This window comes from Vigna umbellata, chromosome 3 (genome assembly GCF_029865625.1).
Source record: "Vigna umbellata cultivar VRB3 chromosome 3, Vumbellata_1.0, whole genome shotgun sequence".
Classification (NCBI taxonomy): domain Eukaryota; kingdom Viridiplantae; phylum Streptophyta; class Magnoliopsida; order Fabales; family Fabaceae; genus Vigna; species Vigna umbellata.
Genome location: NC_142167.1, coordinates 54,343,045 through 54,350,988, shown reverse-complemented (window position 1 = coordinate 54,350,988; position 7,944 = coordinate 54,343,045).

The window sequence follows — 7,944 nt, the reverse complement described above, 5'->3', positions numbered from 1 at the left end:
AATTTAGGTTTTTGTGCACGGAACATTTTTATTTCATTTTGTTCATGATAAAGAGTGTAAATATAAAAAGGATTTTTCTAAAAGGCATGATGCCTTTTTAAATATATATATATATATATATATATATATATATATATATATATATATATATATATATATATATATATATATATATATATATATGTATATATATATATGAATTGAAGATGAAAACATATGAATAAAAATAAATGGTCAACTTAGTGGTTTCTCCTTATATTTCATTAGTGGTCAAATTTTAAATTCCTCGAAAACCCCTTTTAACCAATCAAATGTTACAATATTTCTCCTTACTCTGTTTTTTTAATATTTTGTTGGACAGTTTCTTAAACAACCATGTTCATTTCATTAACGGTTAAATTCACACTTTTATTTTTATTATTAATATTAGAAAAGTTGATTTGTATTTAGTGTCAGAGGATGATATTATTGTAATTATGGATAGATCACCACTTGGTGTGCTAAGTAAATTAACACGAGGAAGGTGGTAAAAATCATGTTTAAGGAAATAAAATATATATTCTTTTTGAATTTTAAAAAATATTTTCATATATAAACTTAATATAAGAATTTTAGAATAGTGTTAAAGTCTTTAACACAAAGCATATATAATAAATCCAAGAGAAGATATTGAGATATAAGGTGTAGAAAATTAGCATAATAGATTTTTAAAATTGTTTAATTATTCTAAAAGAGTGGTGTGTATTTCAATAAAATTACATTGATATTGGAATCGTTTGTTATAAAAAAAATCACATGTATAAGAACTTATAAAATAGAACTTATAAAATAAAGTATTAGAGTAGATAAATGTTTTTAAATAATGAGACCGAGTATTTAATTTTAAAATAAATTAATAATATAAATATAATTTCTTAAACTCATCTTATTAATTAAAACACAAATTATCTCTCTAAAACTCTTCCTTTAAGTTCTTTCTAACTTCTCTCTAAGTTATCTTGCTCCTCGATCATCTATTTGACGATCAGGAAGTTCTTAGGAGATCACGATTACGTAATCTTCATTCTCTATGAATTAGATTCTATATTTTAGAGCAAGTAAGTTTCAACTCCATTTTTTCTTTCGTTCTTTGTTTGAGATCACGTATGATGATCTCTTGACGCATGTGTTTTATGACCTCTTTTCCTAATTTTTTGTTAATCTGAGATCCTAAGGACTCTTTTCTATCACAATTTGGTGATTCGTACGTGTTTCTAGAGTTCCTTGGGCGAGAAGCAAAGGGTGTGCATTCTTAGAGATCTAAAGCTTCAATGTAAGGTAAGGGAAGTTAGATGTCTAAGTTTAAAGTATGTTTGTGGTGTAAGTTTGGTGCTTGTATGTATGTTAAATTGATTTAGTTATAATTTCAATAATTATACTAGTGTTAGTTCTCTTAAATGTGTGTAGTTGATTAATTAATGATTTAATTCTAATATGATGTAATTTGAATGATATTGTTGTCATGAAATGTATGTTATAATGTTGCTTTGATGTCTAAAATTGGTAGCAAGGTTTAAGGAATGTTGAGTTGTCAAAGATAGGTTTTTGGGGTTAAAAATGAGATTTTGATAGGAAAGTTTGTGAGATAGAGTTTGGATAAAGAAATTTGATGTTGCAGATTTGGTTATATGTTATTTGATACTTGTTAGTACTTTTGAGTTGATAAAAATCTGATAAAGAAATAAATATCAGTAAATGTGATGGTTTTAGAACGCTTTAAGTTCAAATTATGGGTTTTGAGATGTGAAAAATGAAAGTGTTGGTACCAGCGATTGGTATCATTGAGTTGCGTCGTGGAATAAAATACGATCAAAAAGCGTTAAGCGTGTAGCGGTCAATTTAAAAAATGGTTCCTTTAATTTTCTTATAAACGATTTATCGAACAATTGATGTGCAGAAAATATGAAAAGTGTAGGGAGTAGAAAAATTACACAAATGATTTTTATCCTGGTTCGAATCAAAAGATTTTATGTCCAGTCGTTAATCATTATGAATAGTGATTAACCTTTTCACTAAAAACAGTTTCACAATTACTAAATAGTGAATGAAAATTTAGAACAACAAAACCTTCCTTCGACGAACGAACCGGAAGAGACTTCCTTTGACAAACGAATCGGAAGCAACAACTCTACCAACTTTAAGAAAACCGCTCCGACCTTTGACACACAAAGCGTGAGCTTCTCCTATTCACAAGACTTGTCAAAAGCAATAACTATCACTTGAGAACTTCCTCAGACACATTGTATTCTCAAATGGCATAACAGAGAGCTTCCCTTAGGCACACAACTCTATATACTCTCAAAATGAAAAGTTAAATCTAAGAGCTGTGGAAAACACTATTTATAGCCTAAGGTTCGTGCAAGGTCAGAAAATGAAAAGACACATAACAACTGCTAGTGATAATCAATTATCTGCGAGACTTGGAACAGTTTGAATAATGACTCTTCAAACTAGTCAGCTTCAGTTCTTTAACTCCTTCTACCGTTCGACTTGAGCCCTCATTGCCTTCTGTCATTCGGCGCTATCCCTTATCACCTTCTGTCGTTCGGCTTGGTTCCTTACATCTTTCTAGCGTTCGGTTTGATTCCTCACTGGTCTCGATCATGCCCTCTACCGCTCGATTCGAACTGCTCGATCCTGATTGCTCAGTCCTGATTGCTCAGTCTTGGTCATCGTCTGTTAGTGACCGTTCGGTCTTGAACTATGTTCGGCCAGTGTTTGTCCTGTGTTCAGCCTTTAACTGTTTGTGACCGTTCAGTCTCAATCATGCCTCTGCTTGTTTGCCAGATTCAATTCTTTCTACCACCACTTCACTGTCCAACCGCTCGGTCTCATTCATGCCCCGCTTGGTCTTGGTCATGCCTTCTACCATTCGGTCTTAACTGCTCAGTCCTGTTATCTTCTGTTATACAACATTTGTCTTCATATTCTTCACTTTGTAACATTATCAAAATCATTATCATCAAGACACAAATGCTCCTTATTGGTAACAGAAAGTAGGTTGAAGTCTTGGGGTGTGCTTATAGGTTTATTATGAATTGTTCATGCTATTATTTTACAAAATTTGGTGTTATAAGGTGTAGGTATGAGATTAGGTAACTTAGAGTAGTTGAATTGGTTTGGAATGGTCAATTTGAGTTAGAAATGTGTTTTTCAATATTTCTCAATGCTCAGAAGGTCTTAGCAATCATTTAAACATGTGCGAAAAGTGTACAAGGTCATATTAGAAGTATATCCAATTATGGTGTCGCGTTAGGCGCCTTTGGAGCATACCTTCAACGTTCTTTTTGTGCAATGTCTAGCGCTGAGTGCCCTTAAGCTCCCCCTGAGCGCCTTTTTTGTGCAAGGTATGGCATTGAACTCCCCTAAACGCCCTTGGACGCCCTTTTCCAGTGAGTTTGGTGCTTGGGCGCTCTATTCCAGGTGCTGGGTGCCCTTTTTCATGTTTTTGATTTTCTAGTTTCTACATTGTTATGTGATTCTTGATGCATTGTTTTGGATACTTTTATGAATGTGTATTGGTCTCATGTGAATTATGATATGTTATATGAAGTTATATGTATCTATGAATGGAAGGTATGAAAAAGAATTCCAAGGAGGAATTTCTTAGTGATGGTTTCAAAGTTTTACTAGTATGAATGCAGGAAGTTCAATCTTAGGAGTTACTCTGACACTATAATGATAATTCATTCTCAATTAAAGAGGATTGATACATGTGGTGAAAGTAGCAGAAGATCTTAGTCTAGGTGTTTCCAATATGACCTAAGACACAGTACAAACTAACCTTGTGAGTATGGTAGGGTAAAACACATTGGCAATCGCTTTGCAAAGCAGTAAAGGCCACCACAAGTGCATAACCCGTCATAGCTCGACATTTATACTAAATCCGGATAGTCCAGTCTAGGTCTTGACATGTTTAAGATGTTTGGATTGGTTATACCAAGTTAGAGATTGTAAAGACAAGATCGTCTAAAGAAACGAGACCGTCGAACATTTTCTATTTGAAGTTTAATAAATAACGTTGAATGAAATAAGTGTTTATCAATACAAACTATCTTTTAAATAACGTTTTTCAAAAGAATGTTTTCTAGCATATATCGTCTAACAGAAAGTGTTTGACAATCAATGTCAAACAAAAGGAAACATCTAAGTGTACGCTTAACAAGCATTGAGGTTTAAAATTTTATATCTAAATAGTGTTGAATAGATAAGCATTTAAAGAAAAGAATCGTCTAGAAAAAGCTCGTTAAACGATGTAATAAAACTTACAAATAATTTTATAAAATAAGCGTTTAACGTTTTACATCGTCTAAAAATCATATATTAAACGCTTTGCTTCCTAAAAGATGTTTCCATCAACAAGTTGACAGGTGCAAAAATGTTTTAAACACGCAATATGCCTAAACGATTACCAACATTTAAAACATTTATTGCTTGTACGAAAAAGTACTTCTTTACTTTTATGGTTTGTTATGATTATCTGTGCAGATCAAGAAAGTGCAAAAGATTACTCAAATTCCTGCATAAGATAGAAAAGACGTTAAGAGATAGGAAGACATTATGGGAATGTTTCTTTAAAGCTTCAAGCTATGCACAATCGTACAAACTACTTTTTGTCAAAGTTCTAATAAAGCACAATAACTTTGCAACATAGACCCGACTCTAACTACCTACCTAAAACGACTATGAAGTTTACATGAAAGTCAACTTCCAGTCTAACAAATCTTTCTCGAAGAAGGCTATATATAGATGATTGCATAAAGAGAAGAAAATAAGAATACATGCATATAAACAAGCTTGTTGTTACGCTATCTCTCTTTCTCTACCTCGTTTAATGCTTTCGTTTAAAGACAAATCTTTACAAGTCTTTCAAATTTGATTTGTATTGAAAACTTATTCTCTCTCTAAGAATGATCAAATATGTATCTTGTTTGAAAAACATTTTTGGTTGCTTTGTAAATTCAGAAGTGAAATAAAACACTTGGTGTTTTGCTCAATTGAGTTAAACGATCTAGTTAGTTGACTAGTTGAGACCAAGAGTTGTTGATACTCGTTGTAAACCAAAAGTGATAAAACTTGTGTAATCTTTGTTAAAGATTAATGGAATCTCTTAAGAGGTTTTAAGGGAGAACGAGACGTAACTCTGGTTTGAGTGAACCACTATAAAAATGTGTTATTGCTTTACTTTACAAACGTTTCCTAAACGCTCTTTTAAACACACAAGCGTCTAACAAATATTGCATACCGTCTAACTCCTACAAAAGTCATTAAACGTTGTTTTGTGAAAAATTTTTAAAACATTATTCAACTCCTCCCCTTCCCCTTTTTAGTGTTTTCTTGTGTTTTAGAGATTTGTTGTGAAAACTTATAAAAAAAAAGTGTTTTAAATTTTATGAAATGATATAATTAATAGTATATTATCTACTAATTTGAGTTATTACAATAACCATGACTCTAAAAGATGACTTTAAGTAGGAAAGTGTGAAAAAAAAGAAACATATATAAGTATATCGTCTACTATATGTCAACCCATCCATGTATGAAATCAAAGATTGCCTACAAGCTAAGATAAATAAATATTTGATTTATCATTGAAGTTGGTTAATGCAATACATTAAGTATCATTTAATGCACACTATTCGGTTTTTTTCTTCTTCCTCTAATTGTACATGATATAACCTCAACACTCTCCACGATTCTTCCAATGATTATCTTTTGAAGCACAGACACATAAACATTTAGAAACAAAAAATAATACAAATCTATCTATAAATCTTAATGTGATATTCACGTTTTGTTATATTTTGTATTATGTTATCTTTAAACATTTTAACTAAAAATCATGAGCTTAAATTTTATATTTGTCTATCAAGAGGTTTTGATTTGTGATACTTTTTCAATGATCTTGATAGTGTGTATACAATTTTAAAAAATTTATGTGAAAATGATTTCTAAAATTTATTTGAAGAAGCAAATAAAAATGACATTTGAGTATGTGACCTTAGTGGTTGAAAGAGTGCCTGTTACAGGAGTTGATAAAGTTTGATGTTTTAAAAAACTAAATATATAACAATGAAGATGAACTAATGTAAACAAAATCTTGTTTATTTATATCTCATGTTTCTTCAACAAGAAAACTTTCTATATTTTAAAAAATATCTTTTAAAGAAAAAAGGTCTTTTATTGCAAAATATTTTTTAAAAACAAAATTCAACCCCATTTTTTTTATATTTTTATGCTAACAATCTTTAAAATGTGTTTAACTAAGAAAACAAATAGGTTTGATCACTTACAATAAAACTATTTGTAGTTCTATAGAAATAGAAATAGTGACATGTTTAATGTTATGCATTGAAAAAGTCGTACAAGGAAGATTGTTCGAAGAAATTGACATCAGATGAAATATAAAAGAAAAGATAAAAAAAAGTTGAAAAGCTTTGAGGTTCCTTTTAATTAACACATTACAAAACTCAAATTTATATGACTCAAAGTTTCTTCTCTTTATTAATTAACATCATTTAAGATTTTTCATTACTTCAAATTTTACTTATTGATATACAGTTATAAAACTCAAACTTTTTCATTCTTATATAAAATTACTTTCTCATTTAATATTGAGTATTTATATGACTCAAAGTTTCTTCTCTTACCATAATAATAAACAAGATTCTCACAATAAGTTTATTATTTATGGCTGACTCGGTCTCTTTTATTGACATAAAAAAATATTTCTTATTAAATTTATATCTATATTATCACAGAGGATTCATCTTTTTCCTGTTCATATTTTCTTTTTAAATGTTACCTTTTAGCAACCCTCTTTTTAAATTCAAATAATTATTCATAATAAAAAAATATTTTCTAAATTTATCCTTTTAATAACTACTCTTTTTATAATTATTTTCAATAAAAATTATTTTGTAGTTTAATAAATTTTAACTATTTTTTTACACATATCTTTTAAGTCTTCTACCCTTCCTTTTCTTATCTTTATTAACCAACTTTTTAGTTTTTATGATCTACAATAAACCATTCACTACGAACCTTCGTGATGAACGATTAAAAGTTATTTTATGGTATAACTAAGATAATTAATAAAAAGAAAATTAGATTTATAATTATTTTTCATATTTTTTTATATAACTTTGTTATATTTTTTGTAATTATTTTTATTATAATATCACAAAAAAATCAATTACATTAGTAAATTTTTATTATCATAAAAGAAGGTAAATATACTATGATCACTATATTCATAAATCACTAAGAAAATAAAACAATGGCTAAAATAATAATAAACGAAGGCAATTATCACGAACTATTTATCAATACTAACATTATCAACTTTGACTCTGGATTTTAAAGCAAATTTATATATATATATATATATATATATATATATATATATATATATATATATATATATATATATATAAAATGTTAATTATATTAGTAGACTAATTAATAAAATATGAAAAATTAGTTTGAATGCTTCAACTAAATCCAAACATGTCGATACTATTCATAATCATATAATCAAAGACTTTTTTCAAAAATCCATTTGTTGATAAAAATTTACCAATTATGAGTTTTTTTAAGGATATTCATTCATGTTTTAAGTGAATAAAATATTTCCAAAAATAAATTAGAAAAAGAGAAAAATACAATAAAGTCATGATCGCTTAGCTATTTCAACTATAATTTATCCATAAATAAAAAAATTGTTAAAAAAACAATCAGAATCTCCTTGTTATATACCTATGTCGATAATATTTCATATGTATAATTGAAATAAATCAATAATAGACAGTGGAATACTGAAAATCTCGTGAGAAAAATGGAGCAACATAACCCGTGAGATGAATAAGAATAAAACAAGGGAAAAAAGTGGGGTCCACTGCCAGA